At 64.3% G+C, this 19,664-nt stretch overlaps 1 protein-coding gene across 5 annotated transcripts in view; it reads left to right on the top strand.

The window, feature by feature from the left end:
• The first annotated feature begins 11,802 nt into the window (after window positions 1–11,802).
• Window positions 11,803–19,664, top strand: part of LOC123589132 (serine/arginine repetitive matrix protein 1-like) — a 56,365-nt gene continuing 48,503 nt past the window's right edge. For all 5 annotated transcript variants that reach the window (XR_006708176.1, XM_045460796.1, XM_045460795.1 and 2 more), the window contains exon 1: window positions 11,803–12,309. The gene's annotated coding sequence lies outside the window, so the exon portion shown is untranslated. The remainder of the gene's footprint in view (window positions 12,310–19,664) is intronic.

The following is a 19,664-nucleotide window of genomic DNA, read 5'->3' as shown; positions in this document are numbered from 1 at the left end:
GGCACAGGCCTGGCCGTGTGACCCTGGGCAGGTCCTCGCCTCTCTGGAGCTCAGCCCCTGGGCCCTGAGAGGATTGTCCTGGTGATTATCTGGGGCTGTGCTTTACGGAATATTTGCAGGTTAAGGAGAACTTTTTTCAGGACTTCACTTCAGACATCTTAGCCAAGCATCCCACTGTGACACAGACCCTCTCAGCTGGGGGAGTGGGGACATGACCCACCAGAACGGGACTCTTCCCTACGTCCTCCTCCCTCGTCCCCCTTCCTCCTCGCTCCCCCTTCTCCCTCTTCCTTTCTCCCTCCTCCCCCTTTCTCCTCCCTCCTCCTCCTCTCTCCGCCTCCTCCCTCCTCCCCTCCCTCTTCCCCTTCCTCCTCCCTCTCCCTCCTCCCTCTGCACCCTCCCTCCTCCCTCTCCCTCCTCCCTCTCCTCTCCCTGTCTCTCCTCCCTCTTCCGCTCCCTCCTCCCCTCACTCCTCCCCCTTTCTCCTCCGTCCTCCTCCTCTCTCCGCCTCCTCCCTCATCCCCTTCCTCCTCCCTCTCCCTCCTCCCTCTCCCTCCTCCCTCTCCCTCCTCCCTCTCCTCTCCCTCTCCCTCCTCCCTCTGCCCCCTCCCTCCTCCCTCTCCCTCCTCCCTCTCCTCTCCCTCTCTCTCCTCCCTCTTCCGCTCCCTCCTCCCCTCACTCCTCCCCCTTTCTCCTCCCTCCTCCTCCTCTCTCCGCCTCCTCCCTCATCCCCTTCCTCCTCCCTCTCCCTCCTCCCTCTCCTCTCCCTCTCCCTCCTTCCTCTTCCCCTCCCTCCTCCCCTCCCTCCTCCACCTTTCTCCTCCCTCCTCCTCCTTTCTCCGTCTCCTCCCTCATCCCCTTCCTCCTCCCTCTCCCTCCTCCCTCTGCCCCCTCCCTCCTCCCTCTCCTCTCCCTCTCCCTCCTCCCTCTGTCCCCTCCCTCCTCCCTCTCCTCTCCCTCTCTCTCCTCCCCCCTTCCTCCTCCCTCCCCCTTCTCCCTCTCCCTCCTTCCTCTGCCCCCTCCCTCCTCCCTCTCCCTCCTCCCTCTCCTCTCTCTCTCCCTCCTCCCTCTGTCCCCTCCCTCCTCCCTCTCCTCTCCCTCTCCCTCCTCCCCCCTTCCTCCTTCCTCCCCCTTCTCCCTCTCCCTCCTTCCTCTGCCCCCTCCCTCCTCCCCTCCCTCTTCCCCTTCCTCCTCCCTCTCCCTCCTCCCTCTGCCCCTCCCTCCTCTCTCTCCCTCCTCCCTCTCCTCGCTCTCTCCCTCCTCCCTCCTCCCCTCCCTCCTCCCCTCCCTCCTCCCCTCCCTCCTCCCCCTTTCTCCTCCCTCCTCCTCCTCTCTCTGCCTCCTACCTCATCCCCTCCCTCTGCCCCCTCCCTCCTCCCTCTCCCTCCTCCCTCTCCTCTCCCTCTCCCTCCTCTCCCCTTCCTCCTCCCTCCCCCTTCTCCCTCTCCCTCCTCCCTCTGCCCCCTCCCTCCTCCCCTCCCTCTTCCCCTTCCTCCTCCCTTTCCCTCCTCCCCCTTCCTCCTCCCTCCCCTTCTCCCTCTCCCTCCTCCCCTTCCTTCTCCCCATTCCTCTTCCTTCTCCTTCCTCCCTTTGCCTCCTCCCCTCCCTCCTCCCCTCCCTCCTCCCTCTCCCTTCTCCCTCTCCCTCCTCACTCTCCTTCCTCTCTCCTTCTCCCTCCTCCCTCCTCCCCTCCCCTCTACTCTTTCTCCCTCTTATCCCCTCCTCCCTCCTTCTCACCCTCCTCCCCTTTCCCTTCCTCCTCCTTCATTATTTGGAAGCCACCTTCCTAGGGATTGGAGCTACCTTGGGAAGACCCTGGGGACCGGAGCCTCGGGCAGCAGCCACAGCTCCCGGATTATGGGGGGCCCTGTGCAGGGATGGCGCTGGGGCCCGGGCGGAGACTCTGTTTACCTAATACGGGCTGTGGGGGGGGTTGGCAAACAGCCCTTGGCCGCGGGCCTGCACCGTCCGTCTGTCTGCCTGGGTGGCGTCTGTACCCCCTCAGCCCTGCATACCTTCCCTCCCCCCCCCCCCCACCCCGGCTCTGCTCCCGCCTCCCCTCCCTCCTGCAACACTGACCTTCGGCGACCCTGAACACAGGAAATCCCTAAAGCTAACTTCCACCGGGCTGGTGGGCTGGGGGCTCGTCTGTGGGGCCTCGGGAGGCACGCCCGCTCACGTCTTCTCTGGCCCCAAGCTCACAGGGAAACACCTGAGCAGACTGCGGCCCCTCGGGGCGGCTGAGGAATGTGCCAAGGAACGTAGGGTGAGCCGGTCACAGCTTCAGGGCCGGAGAGGGAGGCCCGGGGGACCCCCAGGGACCCTCCCATTCTTGGCTTCTCCAGGCCTCACTGAACAGGTAAACTGGGTTTCACACCAGGTCGGGGGCGGGGTGGGGGTTCCGGTCCATGAGCAGTAGGAAGAGGGAGGGCCCGCCTGGGGACAGCAGAGGGACAGACCCCACTTTCCGAGGCAGGCTGGGCTCCCGTGCCAATTCATAACAGCCCAGAGAACACCCTCCGGAAAAAAGCAGCCCAGATCATCGTCTCGTGTGCTTAAAGAATTCTGGCATTTTCCCCCTCAAAATCTGTCCTAGTTATGCTTGAGATCTCCTGACCCCAGAATACTTTTATTTATGACAGAAAATTCATCTCCATGGCAACGCCTTCGGAAGCCCCAGCCTCGAGATGACAGCTCTCCGAGCCATGAAGACAATGGACGGATTTTCCACAAAAACTGTGAAGAGTGACTCCAGCGTGAAGGCATCCCGGGGGGGGGCCTGTGGGGGGAGGGCCGGGGGGGGGGTCGCAAAGCGCACCAGGTTGTAGGCCGCGGGAGGACGCCCTGTGGCAAGCAGCACTCACCCCGAGGCCCACAAACGTGGCCCAGCCGGGCTCCGCAGAGGCCAGTGCCCCTCCCTGAGGCAGGGCGGTCCCCACACAGGGGCCTCTGCCAGCGTCCGCCCCCTTGCCTGGGAGATGGGGCGTGGCAGAGCCCCCTCCGGCCCGGCCCTCAGGAACCCAGGCTGAACACCCTTCTCTGCACAACTGTGCTCCAGGGCACCTAAACTCCACAGTGGGGGGGAAGAGACGTGCCTCCTGCCAGGCCGGGTGCCCCTGACTGCACTGCAATTAGACATCAGAAAGGGACCTGCCTCCACCCATCCACCTTCCCATCAGCCCACCCACCCATCCACCCTTCCGTCCGTCCATCCGTCCATCCGCCCACCCACATCCTTCCATCCATTTGCCATTCATCTATCTATCCGGCAAACATTTCTTTTTTTTTTTTTAATATATTTTTTAAAATATTTATTTATTTTTGAGAGAATGAGAGACAGAGCGTGAGCAGGGGAGGGGCAGAGACAGAGGGAGACACAGAATCGGAAGCAGGCTCCGGGCTCCGAGCGGTCGGCACAGAGCCCGAGGCGGGGCTCGAACCCACCAACCGGGAGCTCATGACCTGAGCCGAAGTCAGTCACTCAACCGACTGAGCCGCCCCGGCGCCCCCCCCCCCCCCCCCCAGCAAGCATCTCTTAAGCACCTACCACGGGTCTGGCACTGTGCTTGGCACCATTGAATCTTTGCTTCCACGGAGCTCCTGGCTGAGGGGGAAAGTCGGGCATTCGGCACACGGTAAACGAAAAGGCAGGCTTGAAGGAAAAGGGCTAGAGTGGCTTGGGTCCCGGTGTCTCGTTGTGTGTCTGACCCTCACAGCCACCCCTCGGGACAGGAGCCAGGAGCAACCTCAGTTTCGCAGGAGGAAAAGTGGGGTGCGGGTTCAGAAAGGAACCCGACCCCAGGTCTCATACACAGAGGACTCAGACTTCGAGCTTGAGCCTGGGGTTCAACTCCCTCGGGCCTTCGGCCTCTCCGGGGCTTGAGAGGGCCTGCTGAGGGCACCCGCCCTGCCCTCCTGGGATCAGGGAAGACACCCCCGTGGGAGTGGGGACCCCAGGGCTGGCGGGGCCCAGGCCGAAGCAGTGGGGTGGAGAGCGTTCCCGCAAGGCCGGCTGAGAACGACCCTCTGGCCACTCGGGGAAGCCTCTGCCGCCAACAGAAGGGGGGCTGGCGGGGGCGAGGGGAGGGGGGCCCGGGAGCGGGGGGGGGGGTGACTGCCTGCCACCCCGGACCACCTGTTGCTGAGCTCTGCTGAGGGACTGCCCGTGAGGACGAGATGGAGAGATTAGGCGAGGTTAGCCTCTGGTTTCCAAACATTAAAACAAAGTTAGACAAAGGGGTTCTTCAGAGGAGACGCCACCGTCTGGAGGCCAGACGCTCCTGGGCTGGGGCTGCTCCTCGGGGCAGTTCGAAGCCATTAATTAGCGGGATCAGGTGCTGGCTCCCTGCCGCCACTCAGCCTCCCCTCAGCCTTCCCGCGCGCACTGGAGGCCGGCCTCTGTCAGGGGCGCTCCTGATCCAGGGCGGGAGCGGCTTGGCCCAGCTCCGGCAGACGTGGGACCTGCCCCGGCGTGCTTTCTGGCTCGGCCCGTTCCCCTGGGGCTCATGGGAAACTGAGGCCTGGGGTAGGCTCCTGCGAGAAGCCACAGCGGCCTCCTGTCCTGGGGTCCCGTGCTGGGCTCACTGCTTCCTGGCCTCCAGCTGGCCCTCTGGGCCTCCTTGGAGCTCAAGCAGTGACCTTGGGTGAGGCCGGGCACCCGGTGCCCCCTCTGCCCTCCTGTCCACGCTCAGCGGTGCCTGGCACTCGGACTGGGGTCTAAGGCAGCCAGGCAGTTCGGTCCGGGGCTTCCCCCGAGGCTCCGTGCCCTGTCACCATGGGCAGTTGCGGGACAAGGGTCACGAGTCCCTCCCCCCCCCCCCCCAGGCCCCAGTGGAGGTCAGCTCCTGCCAGGGCCACGGGACAGGCCCTTGACTCCTGCCGCTGCTCACCTCTCTTCTGGGCCCCACCATCCCGGGGGCATCCCTCTGCACAGTCTGTTACCTCCCCCCGGCCCTTCTTTCTGGTTGTCTGCTGGATAACACCCCCTAAGTGTTGCTTCCCGGGTCTAGAGGGAGAGGATGTCTTTGCCCCGCTGGCACGCAGGCTGGATTATCTACGCCTGGTGCCCGCCCACGTCCAGGGAGGGTGCGTGTTGCAAGTACAGAGACCCACAGCCTGGCCACTTCCCCACTTGCCCCTCTGGGCCTCGGCCCCCAGCCCACCTTTACCTGCGTGGGAGCTGTGAGCAGGCCTCCTGCCGGCCCCCGGCCCTTGGTAGCCCTTCCGTCAGTGAATCTGAAAGGGTCCCACACAGTGGCGGTAAAAGGCCCTGGCAAAGCCAGGGGGCAGAGGCTTGTAGGGGGACCCCACCCCGCAGCACCCCCGGGCCGAGCCCCCAGGTCAGCTCCAGACCCGCCCCTTCAAGGCCATGCTGAGCCTGGGCCCTGGAGGGGAGGTCAGGCAGCCTTCCTGCCCCAGCTGGCCAGGGGAGGGTGGAGGAGGGGCTGGCCGGGTCACGCTCCCCGCACTTATCGGGACGCCGAGCAACCTGCCCTCTCCCCTGGACCTGAGTTCTGGGAAACAAAGCGGGCCCGACAGCTTTGGAACATGGTCCCTGGTGCCGATGCTCACGCAGGACATCTTCTGGAGCCCACCCCTGGGACGCACGCCTGGCTGCTCGTTCTCCGGGGTTGGCTCTGGCTCCACCTCCGGGGAGCCCTCCCTGATTCTCCACCCAGCAGTGGAGGAGACAGTGCCCGTCGCAGTGGGCCTGGGGCAGGACCCTTCCTGTCCTCGGTTAATAGATGAGGACCTGGGCGGGGTGGGGCGGGGGGGGGGGGTGTCTCTCCAGGTCTTGGAACCCGGGGGGTGGCAGCCCAGGGCGGGACTCGTCATGTGGATCCAGAGGGGCCCCCGGCCCAGCCCGGCCAAAGCCCTGTGCTCCCTTTACCAAACAGCGTCACGCCCGGGCCTCACTCACTGGACAGCGGCCCTCAGGAAAGGGAAAGGACGGTGTCTCTGGTCTTTACGGTGGGTGTTGGGAGCCAGGGACGGACACACAGCAGCCGTGCGAATATCCAATGCACCACCGAGGAAGCTCCACGGCTGGCAAACAGGCTTGGAGGAAGATGCTGTCCACCATCAGCCCTCAGGGAGACGCAAACACGAGTGACCACAAGAAAGTCGCCGAGGGGCCAAGCTCCCCCAGACCCCCCTCCCTCACCAAAGCTCTGGGAGGACCTGGTCCTTCCCGCAGCCCGAGGGGCCGCAGGGACTTCCCAGCCTGGGAGAGAGACCCCGGCCCCGGTGCTGGTGAATTTAAGGCAAATCTCCAGGAATGTTCTGGTTTCGAGCCACAGAATATTGGCACTGAGCCTCAGGGCCCTTTGGTCACCGTCTGGCTCAGCAAACAGCTTATGAATGCGGGTGTTGGGGGGGGGGGTGGTGAGGAGGCCACAGAGCAGGCCGACACCCGGGGGTGCTGGGCGTGAGCGCTCCCTCCCCGCCCGTGTCCCCGCTCCCCCAGCTGGCCTCTGGCCGGGGTACAAGACCCAGCACAGCTTCCTGCAGACTTCCATCCACGCGTGCCTGCCATCGATCCAGACCCGATCGGTCATCCGTTGGGCCAGGCCCGCGTCGGGGGTCGTGACCCGCAGGGGAGACCATGGTGGGGGGTGGGGGGGGTCTGCCGGGAAAGCCTCTTTCTCCGCAAGCCCCTCAGGTGGAACAGCCCCATTTTAGGAGGAAAACCCAATGTATTTTCCCACATGTTGGGAGAATGGGTCCCCCAGATATGAATAATTCATCTCGAAGAGCTCTGCTCCTCAGACATTTCGAGGTCAGGAGACATGGCTGAATTAATGTTGTGCTTTAACGTGACAGAAACAGCCACACGGCTTCGGTCTTTGTCCCAGTCCCGCGAGCTGGTCCAGCCGGGCCGGACCAGGGGGCCTGGACAGAGCGGGACGGGCTCCGCGGACAGGGCCTCCTCCCTACAAACCCCTTGCCGCTGGAGTGACGCTCCTCACGGGGGGGGGGGGGGGCCTGGATGCTTCCTGCTGCCATCACGGCCCGCGGATCCAAGCCCACCGCCAGGGTCCATCAGGAGACAGGGCCGCTCTGCACGCCGGCTTGTGGCTTTACGGCGTGGAGTCACGGAGTGCCCCCGGGACCCGAGTCCCCACGAAGGACGGAGGGGTGGGGAAGGAAGGCGCCCGCGGGGGGGGGGGGCCCTCCTCCCTCTGGAGTCTGGGGTCCTGAGTGATCCCCGGGTCGCGGAGCATCCGGGGGCCTCGAGTGAGCCATCCGTAGTAAACTCCTGTCACGTCAGGCCGCTGAGTTCCGGATTCGCTAGAGTGGCGAGGGACAGCGGAGCCCGTGAGCTGACACAGGGCCGGGCCTCGTGGGGCAAGATGCCCGTTTGTGTTCCTTGGAAGGACCCTGCAGCCGGTGAGGGGAAAAGGCCTCGCCCTCTGGAACCCTCCGTGCTGGAGTGCCAGCCGGGTGGGGGGGGGGGGGGCGGGCACTGAGGAGAGAAAAGTCTTCCTTGGGATCCGGGGGTTTGGTGGGTTCTCGTACGCGGTGCTGGCTGTCCCGGGCCCACCTTGTCCTGGACCTTTCCGGCAAAGCCTGGGATTGCTCTGGGAGGACCGAGCCCACGGCTCTGGGGTCCACATCCCGCACTCCACTGACAAGAGGGTTTCTTTAGAAAAGTATATTAAATTTTCTTTGTACTACGAAAGGAAGACATGTTCCCTTTAGCACAAAGAGACAACTTCTTGTAATTATTCTGGCAATGAGACTTTAGAGGGTCCCTGAGAATATATTCCTGGCTCTTACAAAGAGGCACAAGGCAGGGGCGTCTTTGGAGGTTGGTGGATGGGGATGTGATGCCCGGAGCCATGGCAGTCATCTTACAAACACGAAGACCAATTCTGAGAACTGAGGCCAAGTGAGGACGACCGAGCAGAGAAGAGGAGGGATCCCAAGTCCTGTGATGTCACATAATCGCTGAGTGCCCCAGCCCAGACTTCCTGTCACGCGACACAGCACGCTTTAAAGCCATTTCAAGTCAGCTCTTCCGTACTTGAGCCAAAGGCACCCTGACTCGGTTACGTCCTTGTTAGGCACGCGCTAGGACTTGTGTATTAACATGTCCCTTCTTAACGTTCGAGTGGGGCCAAAGGATTCCTTCTTGCGCACGGCAGGCTGGGAAGAGGCAGCTGTAGGAGAGGAAGTGACACAAAGAGGGGCCAGAGGGGCTGTGACCGGTCCCCCGGGGCAGACGCCGTGGCAACACGCTCTTTGAGCGGTGTCCCCTCCTGTCACCAGGGACGCTGCAGGGTGGGCCGCCTGGCCGCTCACCGCCCACGGGGCACCCAGGCCTGCAGCTCCTCCCACGCTTTCTCCAGGAGCTGGGCCGGCCCCGCGTCTGCGTGAGGCCCGTGGGGTCAGCCGTCCAGCTGACGGACTCTTTCCCACAGAACCCTGAGGAGGGGCTAAGCAAGCAGAGCTATTTTTAATGTTCTCAGTCATCGGAGTTGCCATCTTAATTTGTAAGACAGTTTATGCTCCTTGGAAACTCGAGCCTGTCCAGGAGCCCCTGGGGAGCTGCCAGGACGGTTTGCCACCAGCCCCCTGGCCTTCCTCCTCTCCGGGGGAGGAGGAGTACGGGCCCCGGCCTGGGCGGGCCGCGTAAAGAGGCCCAGCGCCACTCCAGAGTGGCTCCCTTCCAGAAGCTCCCTGGGCCGCCAGCTGCCTTCTCCCCGGTTCCCTCCCACCCCAGCCCCCCCTCCCCCCCCCCCGGGTCTCTGGGGGCAGGCGGGAGCGGCAAGGTCCCCAGACTTCAGCTCTGTGCCGTGGCTCCCGGCCACCACGTCGGACAAGTGGCTCCCTGGAGCCGATTCCCCAGGACTGGTCGACACGGCCACGCCATCACTTGGTGCGGCACTCACGGGCTTCTGAGCGCAGACAGCCCCTTCCTCAAGACCCTTCCTCGCCCAAGGCCATCTTGGAGACCGGGGTGATGCTCCATCGGGCCCGACCCTGGCCATCCTTTTGCCCACCCCCAGGTCAGCCTGCAGGGGCGAGCCTCCCGGCTTGTTGTAGAGATGAGGAAACGGGGGCTCAGGGCAGTGAACGGCTGACTGCCTCACCCAGCAGATGCCGGCCTCCGACCCAGGCTGATCTTTCCCTGATCATCCGCCCGGATCCGGAATGCTTTGTTTGGGGTGCGCAACGCCACCTAGGCCTTCTAGCGAATCTGGAATCTGATCTCCACTGCGGCCCCTGCGTTACTCGCCCGTCCCTTCAGCAGGTGCTTGTTGAGCGTGTCCCGTGGGCCGGGTTCCTGCCGAGCGGTGTTGATAAGGCCAGGCGCCCACGCGGGAGCCGTGCCCTAGGAGTAGAGACAGACGGTCAGCAGGTGGGTCTCCATGAAAGAGTGCGGATGGTGATGGGGGCACGAGGAGCTGCAGGGTGGAGGGGCGGGGGCCTGCTGGGTCAGGCAGCGCCCCCCCCCCAGAACTCATGTCCCCCTGGACCCTGTGTAAGTGGCTTTACTTGGAAGTAGGGACTCTGCAGACGTGATGGTTGAGGCCACGCTGGTGTCATCACAGAAGAGGGACGCGGACACGCGCGCGGGAGGCCACGTGGCAGTGGCGGAGGGGATCGGCATCGCCACCTGCAGGCCAAGGAGCGTCAAGGACGGCCAGCAGCCAGTCGAGGCTGGAGAGGGACATCCAGCAGACTGTCCCTCACGGCATCGGAAGGGAGTGGCCGGCAGACCCCTTCCTCTGGGGCTTCCAGCCTCCAGGGCCGCGGGGGGCAGATATGTGCTGCCCACAGCCACCCCGTCTGGGGTGCTTGGTTCTGCCCCACCTCCCCCAGGACACTTGCACGGGTTCCGGACCCTCGGCTCTGGATCCTGAGGCAGTGCTGACCGGGGCTTGTCACCTCCACACCTCCACAAAGTCCAACAGGCTTTCTGAGGTGACAGGTGTGCTCCATATCCCATGGACGGAGCCTCCGTCCAATATGTCAGCCACCGGCTGCCCGTCTCCACCAGGCGCCTGAAAGCGTGGCCCGTGTGACCGAGGTTCTGAGTGCCCAAAGCGTCACTCACCCTTAATTGACAGGTAAGTAGCACGTGTGACGAGTGTTACCCTGTTGGACGGTAGCTCTGCCTGGCTGTCGAGTCCTGGGGGAGGTTTCTGCTCTGTGCCTGCCGAGGGCACGGCTGTTGCGTCGGTGGTAGCCATTCTTTGGGGGGGGCAGTTCCCCCCAGCAGACTTCCAACGGGGGAGGCTTGAGTTCAGGGTGCTGAGACGGGGTGCCGCCATGTTGGTTCCGAGGAGAGCCCTGGTACTCGGCACAACTCACGGGATTGCCTTCAGGTTAACGCTTTTGGGTGCGTGAGGAAGAGGGTAGGATGTCCAGATCTGCGTGATTGCACGGAGCTTTGAAAACAGGATCTCAGCATGACTTTTAGCTGGGATTCCAGGGGACACATCTCAGCATCTCGGAACGAGGCTGTGGAGGGAGCTGGTGGGGCCGTGGGACCGAGGGCAGACGGGCAAGAGCCCTGTGGTCGGAGTCTGAAGACCCATGTTGGACTGCAGGGCTCGTCACTTGCCTCGGGACTCCGGATGCCAGATAGATCTTAGCAGCGAAGGGAATGGGCTCAGAGGGGTTGCAATGGTGACGAGGGGATGGGGGTAGTGGTGCGACAGTTGCAGGGATGACCGAGACGATGGCGGTGGCGGCGGAGGTGGTGATGGAGGAGGTGGCGGAGGTCGAGGTGACGGCGGAGGTGAGGCCCGCAGCCGTGGTGCTGTTATTGGTGGAGGCGTGTGGCGATGGGATGCGGTCCTCGGGGAGGCTCTGGACTCTGCCTTTTCTCCCCAGGGTCGGCGACTCCCGAGGGAACCTGCCTGGCGCCGTGGGCCTGACACCCTTCCACCCGGACATCAGGCTGGAGCCCGCGGGCTCAGATCTCGGCGTCTCCACTTCTAAGACCCGCCGCAACACAGTGGTCCTGGGGCCGAAGTAGGCACCTGTCTTCACCTGGTCCGAGCACACAGCCCCCTAACCACCTCTCTGCTGCCACAGGTGGGTGGGTGGAGACAACTTTCCCTCTGCAGGACCCGCCTCTGGCTCCTGCCTTGAGGACGTAAAGCTCAGCTGAAGGAGGTCAGGGTGCGGGAGGGCTGACGCTCCTCAAGCATTTACCCGTCTTTCCATGGGACTCTGCTGGAATGCACGAAGCCGTGTGCGAAGCTTCGTGCCCTCTTACACGTACACACCTGGGTACCCAGCTCCCAAAGTGTGGGGCATCCCCTGACACCCAGGAGACTTCCTTGCACCCCGGGACCAGTCCCCCGTCAGGAGAGCTGCTATTCTGGCCCCGGCGAGCGCAGACCCATGCTCTCTGCTCCAGAATTCCCGGCAACGGATGCAGACACTGCGTGTGCTCTTGGTTTGCAGCTTTCGCTCCCTGAGAGTCACCTGTGTCGTTGAATTTATCAGCAGGTCAGTCTGTCGTTCTCATGAGGGTCCCGCTGCGTTCCCCAGATTGTTTTTCTTTCTTTCTTTTTTTTTAATTTTTTTTAAACGGTTTTTATTTATTTTTGAGACAGAGAGAGACAGAGCATGAACGGGGGAGGGGCAGAGAGAGGGAGACACAGAATCGGAAACAGGCTCCAGGCTCTGAGCCGTCAGCACAGAGCCCGACGCGGGGCTCGAACCCACGGACCGCGAGATCGTGACCTGAGCCGAAGTCGGATGCTCAACCGACTGAGCCACCCAGGCGCCCACCCCCCCCCCCGCCGTCCAGATTGTTTTTCTTTTCTCCTACTGGTGGATATTTGATGTGTCCCGATTTGTGACAATTATGGACAGGGCCGATCTGAATGTCCTGGCCGACGCCTTTGTGCACAGGAGACATTTCACCTTGGGCGTTGTCGGTATCTGTGGCCGGGACGGCCTTTGTGGGGTACGCTCGGGTCAGGGTCCACGGCTCACTTTTCCGCACCCACACAGAGGGCACTGAGCGTGGCCTGCGGATCCGGCTTCTGCCTGCGTGTGACCAGGCGATGTGCGCGAGGCCTCGGAACCGCTCTCCACAGCACAGAATGCTCTGCCGTCAGAAAATGGCCAAGAATCCGGAATTCCGCAGAAGCAGAGCGGGGAGCGGGGAGATGGGCATAGAAACACGTGTTCGCAGCCAAGAGCACACAGCTGTTTCCTCTTGTGGCTTCCCCAGCCTCAGATGATTTGTTTTATTAGAGGCGAGTTGTGTTCGCTACCGACTGACGGCGCTGGCGGCCCCGGGAGGCAGATGACCGACAGCGCATCGCGGCGCTGACCCAGGTACGAGGTGCCGGTCGGTGGGCTCGGGGCTCGGGGCAGAGCTGGCCCGCTTGGTCGTGCCTCTTGGGGCACGCATGAGGTCAGGGCCCTCGTCGGTCATCGGCAGGGCCCACGTCTGCCTGTCGCCTCTGCACAGCGGGGTCACGGGGTGGGCCTGCTGAGACTCCCCCACGCCCTCCCGGGCCCAGGGCCCTGCGGGAGCAGAGGAGAGCAGGCAGGGCCCAGTGGGCTCCCCCGGTGGGCGGTGGGCTGAGTGCCGTCTCTCCCTTTCCGGCTGGGGCGCCTTGGCAAACCCCTCAACACCCCCAGGCTCTCGTGTGCCCTTGTCCGCCCCGGGGAACCATAACCTCACTCTCGGGGTGGGTGTGGGGCCTGGGGGGCCCTGTGTGTGACCAGCCCGCCACCGTGCAGGGACTCCCGGTTCCCGCCTCGCAGCAAACTGACCGCCTATCACGGCGGCCGATGGAGGAGGGGGCTGCTTGGCAGACTCGGGGGCAGTCGCCTGTCCCCACCCGCTGGGGCCTGGAGCTCAACCCGCCTCAGGGGCTTTGGTGTCTTGCAAGAGGGCGTTTCCTCGCGCCCTCTGCCCGCACCTGCAAGCCAAGTACTAAGAGGTCTTTGGTTTGCTGCCTGGGGCAGATTGGGGTGTAATCCGGCTGTTTGAGTTGCGTCCGTCAGATTACCAGGGTCTGCTCCGATGTTGGAGTTGAAATTCGGTCCATGAACCTTAGCTGAATGTCTAGCTCGGAGGCGGGTTTTAAGCCTGTGCCCGAAGCATCTGCCTCAGTGCCTAAGTCTGCAGGAGTGCGGTCGCCGGTGAGCAAGTCGGATTAGGACCTTCTCGGCTGGGATGGAGCCCCTGCCCGGAGGGGCCGACCCCCTCCCCCCAGAGCGGGGTCAGGCGGTGGGGGGGGGGGGCGCCTCTCCCGGGAAGCAGAGAGCCACCTGCCTGCCCGAGGGCGGCCACACCCAGAAAGCCCTGCCTTGTGCTGTCCCTCCGGCTGCCAGCAGCGATGTTCCCGGAGTCGGGCTCCACGCCGGCCACGGCTGCTTTGCACCTGGCTTCATGGGAACCTGTGAAATGAGATTTTCTCAGGATTCTGTGTTTGGGGGGGGGGGGGGTGGGGTTGGGGAGGAGCCTCCTCTGACATACTAAAACCCCCAAATGGATGGATTTATTACATAAATAGTGCACGCCGGCTCTGCCATTAAATCACTGAGCTAGAATGTGTTGGAAGGCCGTCCCGTCTCTCCGAGCTGCTCTGGCTGAGCCTTGTGACTTTTTATTAACAGCAGGCTGGCGGGGGCCCTGGGCCCCAGCATGGAAAATCTGTCTGGGTTCACAGCTTGGGCTGGAGGGCGCCCAGCCCCACGCGGCCTGGATGAACACACCCTTTATGTGAGCTTGGCCCCACATCACACCCTGTGTTCTCCTGGCTCCCCCTTGGCGGGGTGGCCCCCAGGGTCTGCATCCGCGTGGCATTCTGTGCCCTTCCTGGAGCCCCCATGCCGCACAGATGGCTGCTCACTGGTTTGGCAGCGGGAGCAGCAGGCTGGGGGACTCTCCCCTCCCTCTCGGGGCACCTTCTCAGCGGATCCTCCCCCACGGTCAGCCAGGCCACAGGACGAGGTCGCTGGTTGGTGGTCAGTGGGCTCACATCACACGGAGAGCCATGGTATCCCCCGATTAGAGACATGGCCGGATCCTTTGGGCCTGCGTGCAAACTCCAGCGTGAGGTGACCGCGGGGCACGCTTGGGACCCTGCCGTCCCGGCCGGATCACGGGTGTCCCCAGATGGGACGTGTCCGCTGACAGCCTTTCCTCAGGCCCCGGAAGCATGCTCTGGGGCTGTAACTGGGAGCTGGAGGTCTGGCCCAGCTCGGGGGGGCCTGAACCCCCGAGGGTTCTCCTGGGGTTTGTCACGGCGCCGGGGACCTCCCAGGGCCTGCCGTTCTCAACACGGGGTTTGGGAGGCAGGGGTCTTCCGCTCCCATCCCTAGGGGCTCAGCTGGGTGCCTGCTTCTGGGGATGAAGAGAGATCGACCCCACTAGGGCATCGGGGAAGGGTCCTTCCTGGCAGGCCCAGGCTGGGGCCAGGAAATGGGAGCTGAGCGGGCGGGGAGGGGGGGGCGGTCTCCAGGCTGGGTGGGCACCATACAAGGCTGCCACCATCCACAGAGTGCCCGTCGGCCCCGGCACCTAGCTTCCCGTCCGGCGTCAGCCTGGGTTAAATTCTTGGCTGCCAGCAGCAGGCCCCATTTCAGCTAGTTTATGCCCAAGGACACTCGTTAAGGATCACTTATTAAGGGTAGCCCCCAGACTCTGTGGGCAGGACTTGAACGCACCCCAAAGGCCTTGGGCTGCTGGCAGGCCCTCAGGAGGGGGTCCCCGGGGCTCCCAGCTTCCCCAGAAGACTTGCTCGGGGCCCAGACGTGCAGGGCCCAGCTCGCAGGACTGCGTTCTAGCTGCAAGGGAGGCCGGACGCCCTCACCTGGTCTCCAGGATAATGCTCTTAAGGGCGGGGCAATCTTTGAGCTTAGAGAGGGTCCCCGCAGAGATGTAGTGCTCTGCTCTCTCAAGTTTCCAGAAGGATCCCTGCCAGATCTCCCGGGACCTGTTTAGGTCGGCCTGCCGGGGAGTGGGGTGCTGGGCATCTGAATGCTGGACCTGGAACGCTGACGCCTCGGGCCCGGGCCCCCCTCAAGGCCCCCCTCCCCGAGAGGAAGGACCACGCTTTCAGGGTTAACAGGTAGAGGCCCACCCTCAGCAGGTGGCAGGAGCCCACGTCCCACCTCTGGCCGGCGCCTCTTACCTTAGAGGGCCTCTAGCAACAGCCCCACATGGCCAAAAGCAGGTGGCACCGTGGCCAGGCACGTGGCCCGGGGAGGCACAGACCGCGTGAGACCCCAGTCTCCCCACCACTCTGGCTTGGCACCCGTGCCCACATCAGGATGCTGGTTGAGGGCCTGGCCGGTTCCAGGGTCAATGCAGGGCCAGGCAGTGGGCAGAGGCCGGAGATGGCCTGTGAGGGAATGGTTGAAATTTGCAGCCAGGGCAGGAAATGGACAAATTGTGTAGTAGGAGTTGGAATGCCACCCTGGGTGCCCCTCCCAGCCTCCCCCGGGATCTGAGCCCAGAGCCAGGAAGTGCCTGCTGTCTTGGCCTCGGGAGTTCTGGCCCCCGCCGAGTGGGTGCCGGTCCCGCACCACCTCCGGTCCGCAGTGAGAGGCCTCTAGGGGATGTTTGCAAATAGACGGGAGGGGCCCCAGGATGGCGGGGGAGCTGGGGCCGGGACAGTGGATCCTGTCTCTGCCACTGCCATACACACGGGGCTCCCCCTCGACTTCCCCTCCTGATGCACGAGCCCCTCGACGCACTTGGCGTTCAGCACGCTCTCGCAGACCTCACGCTTTCTCATATACTGTCTCCTCCACTTGGAACGCTTCTCCTCGGAGAAAAACTCCCATTCAGCATTCAAAACCCAGCTTTGGTAGCACTTCCTGGGTCGAGCTGTCCCCGAAGCACCCCAGCCCACAGACACTGGGCCCTCCCTTGCTCTCCTGCAGCTCTGTAGCCCTGACCGCCTGCACCGGGGCCACCTACCCACTCTCTGCCTCCTCCGCTAGGCCGAGAGTTCCAGGTCACCGCAGCACTTGGTGGGACGCACAGTGGCCTCCAGGGTTTGCTGCGCTTGGAAACGAAATGCTTGTGGTTCCCGCTGCCTGAGAGGCGGCCTTGGGATCAGACCACGTCTTTGCCTTTCTCGGGACACAGTCCTCACCCGATGTCGCCACCGTCCCGACATCACCGTGATCCAGCACAGGGCCTCGGGAGTCAGCATGCCGGCGTCTGGCCCCTGGCCCCGCGAGCCTCAGTTTCCTCCTCTGTCAGATGGGCATCACTGCACACCCACCTCAGAGGGTGAGGCTCTAGGCACAGAGCCCGGTGCCCAGCGGGCGCTCAGTCCCGTGGGCTGCTTTTACTCGCCCCCCACCCCCACCCCGCCAAGACCCCCTTGTCTGGAGAGAAGAGGGCCCCAAGCGGGGCACAGTAGTTGTGGGTTTCAAGGCTGGAGTCCCTCGCCCTAGCGGAGGGGAGGTAATGAGCACTGCAGCCCCAAAAGGGTTACAAAGGAAGGGGAGCCTGGCCCAGCGCCGGCCTCGGCCGACCAAGACCTCCCGCCTCCCCTGCCAGCCCCGCCCATGACCTTGCCACGTCTCCCCTGGGCAGAGGCTTCCCTCAGGTGGCTGGGGGTGTCGTGTGCCCTCAAAACCGTGAGGCCTGGAAGCAAGTTGGGTCCCCAGGGCAGGGCTGCTGGAGGCCGGGGTGGGATGCAGGCGGGGTCCCCGTCGCCCTCCCCTTCCCTGGGCCACCCGGGGGCCCTGACGCCTGCGTCAGGGCTTGGCTCCTCGGCTGGAGCTGGGCCAGCCCCTTTGGGGCTCGTCGGGCTCGGACGCTCTTCACACACGTGACAAGCACCCTTGTCTTACCGAGCTCTGGCCTTGCGTGCCACCCCCCGAGGCGGGGCTGATGACCCCGGCCCCTCTTCAGAGCACGGGCCCAGGGGCCTCATCCGGCCGAGAAGAAGCCTTTCCGAGAGCTCGGGTTGACAGCGAGGGGCACTTAGGAGCCTCCTTGGAGGCTTTGCTCCTCGGTCTGGGGGCTTTGGTGGCTTCCCTGGGGGCCCAGCCAGGGCCGTCTTCGCGCTCCCCTCCCCGATCTTTGCTCAGAGGAGCAGGTGGCCATGAGCACACCTCAGCTGCCCCTGGCCTCTTCCCCGTCTGCCTTCCGTGGGGCGTGCTGGGGCCGGGACCGACAGGACTGGCTCCTGAGGCACAGCCAAGCTCAGGCTGCTGCCATCATGGTTAGGAGGCTGCATTTTGTGTTCCCCAAGCGAACTCTGAGAGTCGCTTTGCATTCAGAGCAAGGAGGTCAGGGGCGTCTTCGGGCAGAGCCATGAAGTTCAATCTGACCCACTGGCATCCGCCGGGGTCCCTGAAAACGAGGCCCCACGTGCCTCGAGCTAGTCTCTCTCACAGCCCGCCTTGGGAAGGCTCCAGAGCCGTCTGTAAGGTGGGCAGGAAGCCGGGACTCCGGCGGGGAGGAGGGAGGCTGGCGTGGAGGCTGGCTGGGCAGGACTGCCTCGGGGTCCCCTGGCGGGTGAGGCTCCAGGGTGCACGGAGCCCCCCGGGGTACAGGAGGGTCGGGGGACCACTCTTGCTGGCCGCGTCGCTGCTGTCCCCGAGCGCCCAGCAGCGAGGCCTCCCTTGCAGGCTGGACCTGGCTCCCCGCTTCCCGAAATTCATTGCCGGGGATCAGACTCGAGCTAAGGAAACATTTATTTTAAATGTAAACCGATCGCAGTGGAATCCTGGTCGGGATCTGCTGGCCGCAGCCCATGGACAGTCAAGCGATGGTATAAATAGGACACAGTTGTTGCTGCCTGTCACCCGGAGGGGCCCCGCCGACGCCCACAGCCAGGGGAGTGGACTGTGGGGCCGGAGCCACCCGGCCGGGTTCCCTGGCCCCCGTGTGCCCCGAGGCCTGGGCAGTCTTGCTCTCCCTGCCCCCGGGCCTCAGCCCCCCGGCCTGTGCTCTGCACGTGGGTCTGTGCGGCCCCTTCCTGCCACTGGGCTCAGGGCCTGATGTCCCGGTGAGGATCCGGAATCACGCCGAGGCCCCTCCCCGCCATGACTCCCCTCTTCCGGGGGACCCCGCGTCATCGGAAACAAAAGCCAAGAATGCGGAGGGGCCCCTGGGACGTGTGACGGCATCTGGCCAGGCTCCAGAAGTCACCCGCAGGCATGCCGGGGAGCTGGCAGGCGGCCAGGAAGTGTCCCTCCCACCAGCCGCCCTGTGGGTGTAGGGGCAGGAAGCTCACAGAACAGCCTCCTTCCTGGGAGGCACGGGGAAGGTTACCCGTTAGACCCCAGCCCACCCCAGCAACGGAAATCTAGCCCTGTCGTGGGTCTGTGCACCCGCTGTGCTGGTCTCCGGTGGGCGGCTGGGGCCAGGAGCCTTGGAACTCTCTAGCAGGAACCCAAGTGAGGGGCAGGGGAACTGAGGCTCAGAGAGGGGATCGACGTCCTGCCGGTCCGTTCCCCCCCCCCCCCCCCCCCCCATTGCCCAGAGCACGGCATGCTCCTGAGTGTGGTTCGGTGGTCGGGAACTCAGACCTGGGTCATCAACTCCCCTCCCCGAATCTCAGGACGGCCACGGCCCCCGTGCGTGGAAGGGTTGGGGGGAGACCGGGCTTCGCTGGTAGGACAGGCATCCAGCATCCAGGCGGTCCGGGGAACGGCAGCCCCAGGCAGGACAGAGGTGCCCGCCACGGGGAGACATGACCCCACGTGGACTTCATCTTCCTTAAGTAACTCCCTTCAAACAGCACTGACCATAACAGGAAGGTATGACTTAAACAACTGGGGGCTGACATGGGGGTCTCTCCTTACCGTGGTGTGACCTTGGGACCATGGCGTGGCCTTGGGGTGTGGCTCACCCCTCTCTGCCCTCGGTTTCTTCGTCTGTGAAATGGGGGCTCACAGGCCAGCCGATAAACAGATGTATCTTGGAGAAAACACACAACACACACGTTTGCTGAACGTAACATCGTTTTTTCCTGGGTTTCCAGGGTTTCCCACACGCGCCTGCATTTTCTCTGCCTGGGTCTGGGCACCTCTGTGGCCCTGCCCCCACAGCTCTGGCTGGCCGCCGGATGAAAGGGACACAGGCGGGGCAGGGTCCTGGCTCTGACCTCTGGGCAGCCCAGAGGACGGGGTCGTTCGTCCTCACCCCCTCGCTGTCTTCCGGGAGCGGAAGACACGCCCAGAACGCGCCCACGCCAGGCTGTGAGGTGGGTCCTGACTCTCGACCCCCCGCCGTGCCCCTCGATGGAGAGGGTGGGGACATGCCTCCCGGGCCCCAAGGCCACACGCGGGGCCCCCAGGCTCATCCACATCTGGGGAAGGGACCGGGAGGGACACGGCGGCCAGGTAGGGGACCGCAGTTCTGCGACGCTCCACCTGGAGCTCGCTGTGCCCACGTCTGCACGTGGCAGGTGTCCGTGGCCACCATGAGGGCGCAGGGTCCGGGACGGTCCCGTGGCGGGTGTGGTGCTGAGGCATAACGCCCAGGGCCCCGCGACCGGTGCCGAGAGGGCGGCGTGAGACCTTGTGTGACCTTGGGCACATCCTCCTGCAGCCGCTCCCGTCTCTCAGATGGGGTGACGCCAGTCCTTCCCTGAGCAGGGTGACATAGTGGTGGCATCACACGCCCAGGTGCTGTCGTGATTCAGTGTCCTGGAGCTGCCCTAACCAGGGAGCAGACGCCAGCTGGGAGCAGGGGTCCACCTCCC

This window comes from Leopardus geoffroyi, chromosome E3 (assembly GCF_018350155.1).
Source record: "Leopardus geoffroyi isolate Oge1 chromosome E3, O.geoffroyi_Oge1_pat1.0, whole genome shotgun sequence".
Lineage (NCBI taxonomy): Eukaryota > Metazoa > Chordata > Mammalia > Carnivora > Felidae > Leopardus > Leopardus geoffroyi.
This window is presented reverse-complemented; position numbering and strand designations above follow the sequence as displayed.